At 46.1% G+C, this 13727-nt stretch overlaps 1 pseudogene; it reads left to right on the top strand.

Moving 5' to 3' along the window:
• Positions 1–4849: 4849 nt before the first annotated feature.
• LOC141039259 (nucleobase-ascorbate transporter 2-like) lies at positions 4850–10044 on the top strand (annotated as a pseudogene).
• The last annotated feature ends 3683 nt before the right edge of the window (positions 10045–13727 follow it).

Genomic DNA, 13727 nt, shown 5'->3' with positions numbered 1-13727 from the left:
CCAGATGGATTATGAGGGTGAACATGACTACCTCGACTTTTTGGCTAGTAAGCACAAACAAGGTTTGCAGGGCCGCCTCGATGATGGTACTGATGCCGACATCGACACCGATGGAACCGGCACCGGCACTGATGGCGGCGACGGGACCGGTGGGGAAGGTACCGGCACCGAAGCCGCTAACGAAAGAAGAAGCAGAAGAAGGAGAGGATACGAAAACCTAACAAATACGGCATCTGACGATTGCTGATCACAAAGATGGCCCCTGGCAAGTTTGAGCCATTAGAGCCGGAAGAACCTCGCAAGTGCTACGGGAACCAACTCGGGTGCATCCTATGGGAATGCACGAGCATCAATGACGATGACTTAAGGGGTAAAGAACATTTGAAGCAATTGCTCCTAACGAAGCTGCAGAAGAGATTCTAGTTCCCCGGCCGGGATGCTCACATAGAACACCCGTGGGATGATCCGAAGATGAAAGAGATTAACAATCACGCCATGGGCATGTTCTGCAATGATTTGTCCTCCTAGAAAGGGAGCGTCAAACGAGCTATTGATGCTAAAGAATCCATGTCCAAGATTCTGGAGGAGTATCTGACACTTATGGAAGAGGAGTTCCAAGAGTTCAAGGACACGTGCGCTACCGAGGCATCCAAGGCTAAGGCTAAGATATTCAAGGCACTTCAGCAAAGCAACAGGAGGAACCAATGCCTCGGAAGCCATGGCTACCTTGGCAAAAGGCCCATATGGGTTAAGGAGGACGCGGAATGTGAAGCTGCGGGGATCTCAGACCCCTTTGCGAAGTTCACCGACCCCTTGGAGCGTGACTTCATCAGGGCTCGCTACAAGTGGGACATGGAAAAGAAGGTTTTTTATACGAACCTGCTCCCAAGGAAATTGGAAAGAATACAGGTAATTATTCTTTTACCACACCTTAGATTTAGCTTCTGATCAATTCGACTACACATTCATAAACAATTCACATACCTCCTGTAGGAGAAGCAACACAGGCTTGCAGCCGAAAGCGAGTCCTTGTCGATGATGCCCAAGTGGGACACCCCTCTCAACCGGGCCTTGAACAAACTGAAGGAACTCCCTTTGCACCAGTGGCCGCAATATGGACATGTGCACGGCGCTCGAGATGGAGCCACATGGAAGGTCTTTTACAACGAGGGCCCGGAGGCCAAGAAGTAGAAAAAGAAGTTAAGTCAGGCGAACATCGATGAGAAGGTGAAGCTCGCGTTCGAGAAAAAAAACAGGTGAGGACGCGCAAAAAGAAGCTCAGGAGAAAGATGAGTTGCTCAAGCAGGCAGTCCATGCAGCTTTAGCTGCCTGCAGAAATGATTTTGCTAATAACTTGATCCTGGCTGTCATCAACTGGATGTAGGAAAATCCAAACAAGATGGCACATGATTTTCCCATGCTCAGCTTCGTCGAGAGTAACTCGATGAACATCACAACCGCACCATCACGTGCTCACAAAACCGCGCCCGCACCCGCACCCGCTCATAGCAACCCGTCCTCTATCTCTGGGGTGCTAGGCGGGCCTTCGTCTTGGCTGAGCTCGACGCCCTCACAGTAATTGCACGTCGCACCAACATATATCTAGAATATTCCGTTTTCGTTGCCTTTCGGATGTTTTATGCCGCATCTTTGCAGGCCGACGAAACCCCGTGCACCGTACTCTACATAATCAAAGGCCAGAGGGTGGACGTGGGAAAGGTAGTGATAACGAAGCACTTGGAACTCACGTTCCATGGCCAGCCGATCCCCGTTGGCCACTTCAGGGTTGACTTGTCGAGTGCGAAATCGGTACATGAGGATTTGCCTCCTCGAGTACGGCTTGGGGGTGAGGAGGACGATACCTCGACGCGGCCAGCAAGGGTTGGATGCTGCTATGGCCGAAGAATCTTCTTCGTCTGGAAGCGGCAAAGAGCACATCAATAACCACACATCAACAAGCATGTATGAACACCACCACCCCGCCTACGCAATTACCAGCACATGTAGTGCTGGGTGAGAGTGGCGGACGACGCGAGGAAGGGGGTCCAGTAGTGGATGATGTAAGCTCCCCCGTAGCAGAAAGAATGGATGATGAGATGGAGGAGGATGGCCCTCTTCAGTTCCTCAATACAAGCGCCTATGACGACGACGTAGATATGATGAGCCAACCATATGATGATTTGGGCTATCAGCATGCTGATGAGGAGACGGATGATGTGCCCGGGCAGGAACGTCCTAGTAGGGTTGATTGCAAGAAGTCTCTCTTCATGCAATCCTCACAGGACACGCCTGAAGATGCCGCCTCAACGCATGCTCAACTAGCCGAGGGTCATACAGTGCTTAGCCCGACAAAACTGATGGAGGGGTTAAGGAAGGGTCTGGAAGGTCAGCCCAAGAAAAAGGAGAGGAGGAGACCGCCGAAGAAAGGCTCTGTTGCCTACAAACAAGCCAAAGCTTCTAGCAGCCAGCCGACCAATTTTGCAGACCATGTACCGGTCATAGGTGCAGCGATGTTCCAGGTCGCGGGCCAGCCGATCCTGACGCCGGAACCGCTGGAAGCCATATTAGGGGATCTGAGGAGACTGCATGACCATATGGTGTCGACTGAGAAAAGCCTTCATGCCTCAAAGGATCCAGGATATCCGCTTTTACGCGGTTCGTGTGCCTCAGGGGAAGTGCTCGAAGCACTGCCCGAGGATGTATTCTTCCTGCGGTTTGATCATATCTTTGAGATGTTTCTCACTAGGCGGCTCGATTTTACAATCGTCCGCCTTTTTGCGCTACATATGAACTTCAGCATCAGGAGAGAACAAATCGAGGAATCTGTGTGACGGATCCTTACTACATGCACGAGGAGTTATGTTACTAGTAACAAAATATATATAGGGCTATTATGAATATTTACTTACGAATATATATAGGGCTATTATGTTACTAGTAACAGCCAAAAAACGCGCACCGGTGTGGTTGAAAAAGAGAAAAAGATAAACAACCCCACCCTGCACACCCGCTAACCCACGCCCCTCTCACTGTAACCACCGCCGCCGGTTCCTTCCCCCACGTCGGCGGCCTTTCTCCACCGCGAGCGGCCCTCCTCCTTTCCCGACGCCGGCCGCCTCCCTCCACCACGTGCCTCCCTCCTTCTTCCCCGGCGCCGGCCGCCGCCCTCCACCACGCGCCGCCCTCCTTCTTCCCCGGCGCCGGACGCCTCTCTCCACCCCGCGCCGCCCTCCTCCTTCCCCGGCGCAGGCGGCCTCCCTCCAACGCGCCGCCCTCCTCCTTCCCCGGCGCCGCCCTCCTCCTTCCCTGCACCGGCGACCTACATCCATCGCGCAGATCCCGCCGCAGTCCCAAAACCTAAACGGCGCCGCCGCTGTCGTCCCGCACTGGATCGACCCGCCGCTATCGTTCTGCTGCCGTGTACACGCGGTTCAACGCCTTAGCCACAGGCCGTTCAATGCCTCGCCAGCCTGCGGCTCCTCCATGGACGCCTAGCTCCTCTACTAGAGCCACCGCGGCCCACGGCAGCCCATGGTGGCGGAGTTCGTTGGGTCCATCAGTCCAACCCCAGGGCTTCAGGGCGGTCGTCAGTTCGGTCACCTGCGTCACTGCGTGCGTTGCTACCACGGCCATTTGCGTCACTGCATGCTCCGTCACCGGCCTCATGCGCACCGTGACCCCTGGCGCATTCCTTCCTCTCCCTGACGTTGCTCGTGCCCTCTCAGGCTTGATCTCCTGCTACAGTGATGAGCTCCTGTACATTGCTGAAGTTCCGTACCTGACGGCACCAGCACGAGGATGCAGCAGCCAGGCAGGACCCCAATTCGTGCCTCCCTCTCTCTCCCTTAGCTACATCATCACTGTTGCAGTGCTGCTGATTGATTTCTTGTAGTGAACTGTGATGCTCTACTAATGGAGAGAAGTTTGGGAAACTGCACAAATATTGGTATTTTGGAGTAATGAATTTCTTACTCCGTAGGTGCCTGCTGGTATATGCAAGTGAGGGCCAGCATTTTTTTCTTCAGATTCTTGTGTTTGTACAAGGGCTAAAAGTATTTACTTGTACAAATTGAAATTCCACATAATCCTCTGACTGCAAGTTTTACTTGTGACTTTGATGCTTCGTAGGTGCTTAAAAGTATTTAGGTGGGTGGTCCGACACCGCTGCGTCCAGCAGTCCAACACCGCCGCCGGAGGCCGTTCACTGTCGCAATGCCTACTTTCGCCCGCGACTCCTTCCCAGTCATCGTGAGGTACGCCCTGCTCGAAATCTTTCCTCTCCATCTCCCGGCAGTGAAGATTTTCATGCCCTACATTCGAACTGCCATTTTATTCTGAATTGAACTATTGCCGCTCTTGCTTCAGACCTGAGGGAAGAAGGAAGAACGTCTCTCTTGTAGGCAGTAATATTGCTCTCTCATATCATCTCTCATCTCGTAGGCAGTAATATTTTGATGAATGTGTTACTCAAAAAACAAAATTCTGTATTGACATTCAGTAGCTTAGAGAGAGTAGCATAGAGAAACGTTGTTGTGTTCTTGATGACAAAGAACACATGTGACAGTAAGTCCAGGTATTTCTACATGAGGAGTACAAAATTACTTTTACCGAGAGTTCACTTGAATCCTTGATAGCTACTGGCCATAGGAACTTAACCCAGAAAAAATGTGCAAAAAACAACCATTTTGTACTACCATTAGTCGTCGATGCTGTGTAATGTTTTATTTTTTTGCTACCCTAGCATTGAATTATCACAGCATTTTCAAGAGCTGCACTCTCATTATTTATTTCTTGTACTGTTAATTTTATTTTCAGAACCGAACTTGTACAGTGTACATGAGTTCCAATACATAATCAAGCATTCTTGCTGTGTTACCTTTCTTTCCAGATATATAGATTGCCAACTTTGAATCCGATTCTCAAATATATAGGTTGCCAGTCCCTCCGTCCAACCTTGTTTCTGATCCACCAGCTTTGCTGCAATTTCGAGCTACTCTGTCTGGGTTCCACTCTGAGGCGTGGTCTCTTGTCTTGTGTTCTTCATGGGAGGCCATCATACTGCGCTTCCAGCACTACATCCTGGCGCTGGGCACGGCCGTCATGATCCCGGCGGTGCTGGTGCCCATGATGGGCGGGAGCGACGTGAGTACGCCTCTGTGTTTCTTGATTCGCGCCACCCCCCATGGGTTGGCGCCTGGCGTCACAAGTTTCAGTGCCAACAATGTCTGGTGGTGTTCTGGGCTTGCCATCTCGGATGGGTTGCAGGGAGACAGGGTGAGGGTGGTGCAGACGCTGCTCTTCGTCACCGGCATCAACACGCTGCTGCAGTCGCTCTTCGGGACGCGGCTGCCCACGGTCATAGGCAGCTCCTACGCCTTCCTCATCCCGGTGATGGCCATCGTGCAGGACTCGTCTCTCGCGGTCGTACCTGACGACCACGAGGTGAGCAATCATTCATTCACTTTCACTTTCTAGTATCCGCACATTCAGAAATTCTTTAATGGTATGGTCTAATCAAAACCATCTTTGAGCAGAGATTCCTCTAGAGCATGCGGGCCATACAAGGGGCGGTTATAGTGTCCTCCAGTATTCAGATCATCCTTGGTTACAGCCAGCTCTGGGGTATTTTCTCCAGGTACCACCACACACTGTCAAGTACTAGTTGTACTAGTCGCCAACCCGTGCATTCGCACGGCCTAGTTACTTAATACTTTTACATGATAATCTATATAACATATAACTATTTTCTGCGTAAAGTTATATTGGTCGTCCCTTTAAAAGTTCTAAAGGATTCGGAACTTGGGGATTCATAGGAGAATTCATTTCCACTAATGAGTTAATTGGGTGAGAATACAATAGTTATAAGATGTCACCAAAAATAGTAAGTGTGCACTTTAATTCTATATACGATTTTACTCTCTTTATAATATATAAGGAAGTTTGAAATTATTATTTATCTCATTTCAAAAGTATAAAGAGTTGCCTTACTTGTTAGGTCTAGTCTGTATATGTATATGCTAGGACATCTATACATGTATTGTCTCAAAATGTTAGCATTTCTACCGACTATAGTCCCGTAGGAAAATGTTAAATTGCATGAACTATGGCCTGCTAAGCTAATTATAAATTTTCCCTACTGCTATGAATATTTCTCCCGTAAAATAGTTCATTCTTGTGAGCGTATTAAGAACAATATTCTCAGATATCTGATCCGCTTGACACTTACGATGGAATGGTGTGAATGAAACAATCAAGCAGTACACAACCAATAATTTGGGATTCAACAAACGCCACGACTTGATAGGTTTGGAATTTGAAGAAAACCAGAGCATCGGAAAAGCATTTTTTGCATAGCGAAGAACCTTACATATAAGGTATTAGTATCTGTGCACATGAATCACATGTTGTAATATGTATAAATTTAAAAGATAGATATATGTACTACATAGACGATAGTCTTAGGTGACAAATTTACTTTTATTGCCGTATGGATTAGATAGCAATATTTTGCATTGTTATTGAACAGACGAACCGTGCTGGCTTGGTTAAAACTTAAAAAGGGACATTTTATGAGCACTCGGCCATTCCAATCATGAATCTACAGCTGTCCATAATACAAATGCAAACAAAAATCTTGTGCATTGCGGGATCATTGGCTTGCTACAGCTATTGATAAATGATAGTTGTAGGCATGCATTGTTAAAAGAATCAAGCCGAGAAATTCTTGTACAGATAATTCCTTATTTAATACACAGTCAAATCAGACTTACTAAAACACAAAAAAATTACTATCCAATATGAAGTACTAACACGCACCATATCAAGAAGCGATACTCACCTTGTTCTATTTTTATCCTTGTCCATGGGGTAGCGAGATTTACAGCTTTACCAACCCCATCGCACATATATGGTGACCTATATTATAATGGGGGCAGAAATTAATGACACATTGGAAAGAGATATATTAGTAGCACATATAGGTGCAGTCTTATTAAGGGTTGCAGCTTGATTGGCCCCTCACTGGTGAAGAATAATGCATCGCCATATCCTTAGCATGGTCTGATTGAAAACTGCTAATACATTTCCTTACGTACTCCCAGTTTGAAATATGGATGTGGAGTGTCTTGAGCATAACAGTGGTTGTTTTGTTCACACAATACCTCATACAGATAGCGAGTGGGTCCCATGGATAGATGTAGTAGTGATATTTGGAACATCCAAAAGGACAGGGGCTTAGTGCATGTTAGACTGATGTATTAGCTGTGCAATTACAAATAAGATTGCAACCTGCGATATCTCAAAGCTATTAAATGCACCTGCTGGAAAATCTGAGAACCCCACAAAATATAATTTTCACGTTGTTTCTTCAATATAAAACATGCTGCCCGTGGTTAATGTCCTGTGTTTAACTGAACAATAAAACACACAATATGCTATGTCAGAAATTTCTAACTCTTGTTTGGTACAATGTCTATCAGACAAGTGTAGAGAATCTGTAGTACATCAGTTCATGCTTGCTAATCTGAATTTAGAAAATAATAATTCTTTCTCTTGTTAATAGTTTGGATTGTATGTATATGTATGCAGCGGGCGTACAAACAAACGAAATCCAATCGATTACCAAAACTTCTCAACACATGGTACTCCACATACCAGAGACGGATGTCGCGCACCGGCTACCCGTATGTAGAAGTTGTCCGCTGCCAGTCCATCTTACCCATGAGGCCATGCCACGATCTGCACTACAAAGGCGCCCGTCGGCAGGAAGATCTGGTTCGTCAGCCTGGCGTTGTTTGCACGTCAAGGAGATGGACATAGTTGCATGGCCTGGTGCTCCTGTAAACCTGTATAAGAGAGCACCTCAAGCAATAGAATCATTGAGTTCAATCTCTTTATTGCTTTCAATTTCAAAAACATATTCTGTTGTGTTGAGAGGAGTAACGTAGCTGTTGAGAGGGGTCTCATAGCTGGTGATTAATTCGTCCTCATCGAAACTGTGGATGGTGAAGCTCCTCCCTTTCTGCTGCTACTGCTTGCATGGAACGGGCTGGCAGCATGTGGCATGGTTGAACTTGAAGCTTGATGAAGTCTTCTGGGAGAAGCTTGACACGCGAATCAATCTTGGAGTTTATTTTCTTTGCAGGGATAGAGAAAGCATATCCAGTTAAGGATGAGAGGCATATCACGTCAGGAATCTCTGTTGATGGAACTAATCTTATCATATATTAGTATAAGGAAACAAAATCATGTGAACCGGGATCACCATTGATGTGATCAACCAAGTATAGTGAGAGATGAAAAGGAAAATCTAGCTACTTGTAGCTCAATCAGACCCAGACACAAATTTGTTTCTAGAACTGACACATGCCAGGGCCATAAGTTCATGCTCATGTCGACGGGAGAGATGAGGGCTTGACTACCTGAGATATACAGCCATGTAGCGCATTCTTCCTTCCATCTCATCACGCGCCGCTGGCCGCTGGAACCTGAGGTTGAGGACCACATCGAGAGGGGGCGCTGGACAATCCACGTGCAATATCGATGGATCTGGGGAGATTTTCTCTGTAAGAGTTTGAGAGGGACGTGAGAGTTTGAGAGATATACGTGACAGATTTGTTCCATGGATCTGGCCAGATTTTTTCTGTGAGAGTTTTAGAGGGATGTGGGAGTTTGAGAGAGACATACATGAGAGATTGAAAGAGTTAGGTTATTGATATGTGTTTTTTTTTCTCTTTGGATATATATACGTGAGAGATTGAAAGATTTGTTCTTATAAAAGTGATAGAGATCGCATTAGGGAAGGAAGAAACGGTGGGTTAGTTGTAGGATCGTATATTTATTTAATTTTTTTTTACAACGAACAAATGAATGTTGGCATTGGAGCATCTGTTTTTTTATATGGGTATACACCATAATAATACGGATCCATCAGATTAACGGCTCATAAATTCTGATTAACGTCAGAATTTTTAGGGAGTCGCTAATTAGTATAAGTATAGATAGATAGATATAGATAGATTAGTAGTGACTTGTTGCGTGCTGCATTTACATACTAGTTCAGTTTTGTTTACTGATGGATGTGTGTCCTGGGTGTAACTTTCAGATTGTTCAGTCCACTGGGAATGGCGCCGGTGGTTGCGCTGCTCGGTTTTGGCTTCTTCGAAAGAGGATTCCTAGTGGTATGGCTTGCTCTGCACCTGATTCTTCATTTTCTTAGAAAGATGACACTTCGTTCAGCATTGGTACTTATTTGATATTGTGTATATCAGGTTGGGAGATGCGTTGAGGTTGGCCTGCCAATGTTAATCCTCTTTGTTGTGCTTTACCAGGTTTGAAAAGCAACTCTAATCATCCAATTCTTTGCCAGTTAAACTAAAATTATTCCTTATTAGAAGTTCAGCATTGCTAACTGCCTTCTTGTTTCTTATCAGTATCTGAAGAATGTACAGATAAGAGAGATCCCCATACTGGAACGATTCTCCCTGTTCATTTGTATCGCATTGGTCTGGGCTTATGCTCAAATCCTCACTTTTGGTGGCGCGTATAATCATTTTGTACTACCATTAGTTGTCGATGATGTGTAATGTTTTATTTTTTTTGCTACCCTAGCATTGAATTATCACAACATTTTCTTTTTAATACAAATGTTTTAAAAGTTTCTTTTTGAACTTCTCCCAATTAATATACCTGAACTTGATTATGTTTCTAACATGTACTTATACCAGCTTCATTAGATTTTGTGTTAGTGCTTTTAACACAATCAGTTCAGATCTCGATAGACCACAAGTTCAAGTTCACTAGTATTTGTAAATGCTGGTAGCAGTACTAGTATTTAAAAATTTGTAACCTAAGAACTATGATTGCATCTTGTTACTTCTATGGAAGCATTGACCTCGTAATTTTATTGGACCAACCACTAACAGAAGAATTAAACATGGTGCTCAGTGTATTCTCTCTATCTTGGTTGTTCTTATAGTGCTTATAATCTTGACATCTTTGATGAATCCAGCCTGAACTGAAGCATGTCGGCAATACGGGCCTCAAAAGGACCTTCTCCCACTACTGTGTCGATCTTGAACTGATGTTGTTGTCACCTGTCTGTAGGAGATATGCCCTAGAGGCAATAATAAATGATATTATTTATCTCCATGTTCATAATTTTGTTTATGTTCCATGCTATAACTGCTATGGTTCTCGAGTCTGCAATAACACGAGGCTCGGAGGAAGAATCATATGCATGTGTGGAATAATAAACGGTAAGAAGTATTCTTAGTCTGGCCTCTAAGACTAGCTCAAGTGTTGCATGATGGTTCTGTTTTCCTGATCATGGGCATGTCAGTGCTAGCAACTTTGAGGGCACAATGTTAAGAGAACATTTGTGTTGAACGGACCCGGATTGATGTTATGCTATGAGATACATTCGTCACAAGTTAACGGTTTATAACACACAGATAGTTAATGTTTGCATAATTCCTTAGACCATGAGAGTATCGAGTTTCTTCATGCTTACTTCATGAACTTTGGGGTTTGTTAAACGTCATCCGTAACTGGATGGCTATTACGGCGGCTTACGGGTTCATGGGAAAGTATGTTAATTAACTTGATAGCTCGAGATTGGGAATTGCTCCTCCGACGATGGAGAGATATACTTGGGCCCACTCGGTATTACGGTATCCATCATCGTCTGGCCAGACACAGTGTGATTTGATCACTGGGATGCCGGAACACGGAAACGAGAAAAGAGAACAAAACCGGTAACGAGGTAACTTGCATGGTGGACAAATTGTTCGTCCATGGGGATGCAACAAATCTCACCTCGGGTGTTTGTGACATATCGCGAAGCAACAGGAATAGCACACGGCAACTGGAGGTTCACTCAAATATTTAGTCGTGTGGGTATAGCGGTCAATATGGGTGTCCACGGCTCCGATGTTGATCATTGATCGGAAGGGGTTCCGGGTCATGTCTATACTTCACCGAACCTATAGGGTCACACGCTTAAGGGTCGTCTATCTGCTGAATACTAGACAGGGAGTCTGAGAAAAAATCATCGAAAAAGTTTCGGATAGCGGAATCGTACCGCAGAGAGAGGTCATCGGATAAGTTTCGATGATACCGAAAAGTTGTTTCCGGATACACCATTAAGTCAAATTGGTTTCGGCACATGCCTGATAATTCTTGGAGGATGCCAGAATCATTCTAGAAGCTTTTTGGAATTTTCGGAGATAAAAACCGGAAATGTTCCGGAGCTGCCGGAGCCACTTCAGATGCGTTTCGCAGATGAAAATCACTAAAACCGGAATTGTTTCGGAACGCGTTGAAAATTATTTTAGTGGGTACTGGAAATGTTCTTAGCCCACATAAATATTTTCAGTTCGATCAGACGCTGAAAAATGTCGTCGTGAATAGTGAAAATCAGCTTTATGGTTACTTTATGGAAAGCCACCTTTTGGGGCTTTGCTCCAAAAGATCTTGGGGATGACATGGATGGATAGGAGCCATTTTTTGGGCCCCTCATGGGGGTGTGGCCAGCCACATGGGGTATCCCCCCTTGGGGACCCTCTTGTTCATTGGTTTCACTCCTAGGTCCTTGTGGAAGGACTTCATTCATCTGCATTTTGGGTTTTTTGTGAAACTACCCTACCGCCTTGGCATTTCCTATAAATAGAGGTGGAGGGGCAGCCCTCCACACTCATTCCTTGCTCTCATACACATGCCATGCATTATCTGGGTTCTTCTCTCCCTCCCACGAAAAGAGTTTCGTAGAGCCATAAGGCTGTCTGGGTTTCGGCAGGAACTAGTTCTGGACGGCGAAGCCTTGCCGGATAGATGATACCGTATGTGTGCAACTCTGTAGAGAGATCGTAGTTTCGGTCTTAGTTCGTGAGTGCCTCCCGAAGGGCTGTCCGTGTGACCGTCTGAGTTTCGAAGGTCCTCCCGAAGGGCTGTCCGAGTGACCGTTCGAGTTTCGAAGGTCCTCCCGAAGGGCTGTCCGAGTGACCTTTCGAGTTTCGAAGGTCCTCCCGAAGGGCTGTCCGCGACACCGTCCGGGGGGGCTGTTCGACCGCCTCCCGGAGGGCTATCCGAGGAGCAGATGAGGGTATACATCCTCGCGGTTGGGAGGTTGTAAATCCTAGCTGCGGGGCTCTGCACCGCCGATCGTCATCGGCTCTACTTCCCGCTGCGCTACGAGTCGGTAACGAAAAAGATCAACCCATGTATGCAGTCTCCATAGTGGTCCTGGGCTGGTGCGTAGGTCGGAAATTTTTTGTTTTCTGCTGCGTTACCCTACAATGGCATCATGAGTCGTGCTATGCGTAGATGCAGGTTGCGATCTAGAATACATAGAGATGTATGGATATTGCATAATATAATTAGGTAGTAGATGAGATCTATTGCTGAAAATTATTTATGCGGGTGACAGATGAAATTTGTTACCCGACGTTCTTGTTGCTTCCCTAGAATTTGTGTTTGCTCAATCTCGAGAAAGCATGGTGGAATTTGACAAATTTCTGGCAATCCGTGATCCTGATTGATCATGGAAGTGCTATCAGTTCTTTGGGTTCTGCCGTAGTCAAAAGAAAGATGAAATTCGCAGATGAAAGGGCATTGCAGATATGATCTGCACGGGGGTCGTGCGTGTAGGGGAACGCAGCAGAAAACAAAAAATTCCGACCTACGCACCAGCCCAAGACCACTATGGAGACTGCATACAAAGTTTGATATTTTTCGTTACCGACTCGTAGCGCAGCGGGAAGTAGAGTCGATGACGATCGGCGGTGCAGATCCCCGCAGCTAGGATTTACAACCTCCCAACCGCGAGGATGTATACCCTCATCTGCTCCTCAGACAGCCCTCCTGGAGGCGGTCGAACAGCCCCCCCCCGGACGGTGTCACGGACAGCCCTTCGGGAGGACCTTCGAAACTCGAACGGTCACTCGGACAGCCCTTCGGGAGGACCTTCGAAACTCGGACGGTCACACGGACAGCCCTTCGGGAGGCACTCACGAACTAAGACCGAAAGTACGATCTCTCTACAGAGTTGCACACATACGGTGTCATCTATCCGGCAGGGCTTCGCCGTCCAGAACTAGTTCCCACAGGAACCCAGACAGCCTTTCGGCTCTACGAAACTATTTCGCTGGGAGGGAGAGAGAAGCCAGATCATGCATGGCACTTGTATGTGAGAAGGGATGATCGTCTAGGCAGCCCCCTCCACCCCTATTTATAGGCCAAGCCCAAGGGTGGCTTCTCCAAGAAGCCAAGGGGGGAAATACCAAAAAGGCCCTCAAGGTGGCTTCTCCAAGAAGCCAAGCAAAAAGCACTTTCACTATTCATGACGACATTTTTCAGCGTCCGTTTGAACTGAAAATATTTATGTGGGCTCAGAACATTTCCAGTACCCACTAAAATAATTTTCAACGCGTTCCGAAACAATTTCGGTTTAGTGATTTTCATCTGCGAAAAGCAAACAAGAATGCATTTTCACTATTCATGAAGACAATTTCTCGCGTCCACTAAATCCGAAAATATTTCTGTGGGTCTTAGAATAATTCCAGTACCCACTAAAATGATTTTGGATTCGTTCTGAAACAATTTCAGATTAGTGAATTTCATCTGCGAAAAACAGCCAAAGCGGTACCGGCAGCTCCGAAACATTTTCGGTTTTTATTTCTGAAAATTCCAAAAAGTTTCCAGAATGATTCTGGCACCCTCCAAGAATTATC

This window comes from Aegilops tauschii, chromosome 1 (genome assembly GCF_002575655.3).
Source record: "Aegilops tauschii subsp. strangulata cultivar AL8/78 chromosome 1, Aet v6.0, whole genome shotgun sequence".
In the NCBI taxonomy this organism is placed as follows: Eukaryota; Viridiplantae; Streptophyta; class Magnoliopsida; order Poales; family Poaceae; genus Aegilops; species Aegilops tauschii.
Note: the sequence above shows the minus strand (reverse complement) of the source record. Positions and strands in the feature narration are given on the sequence as shown.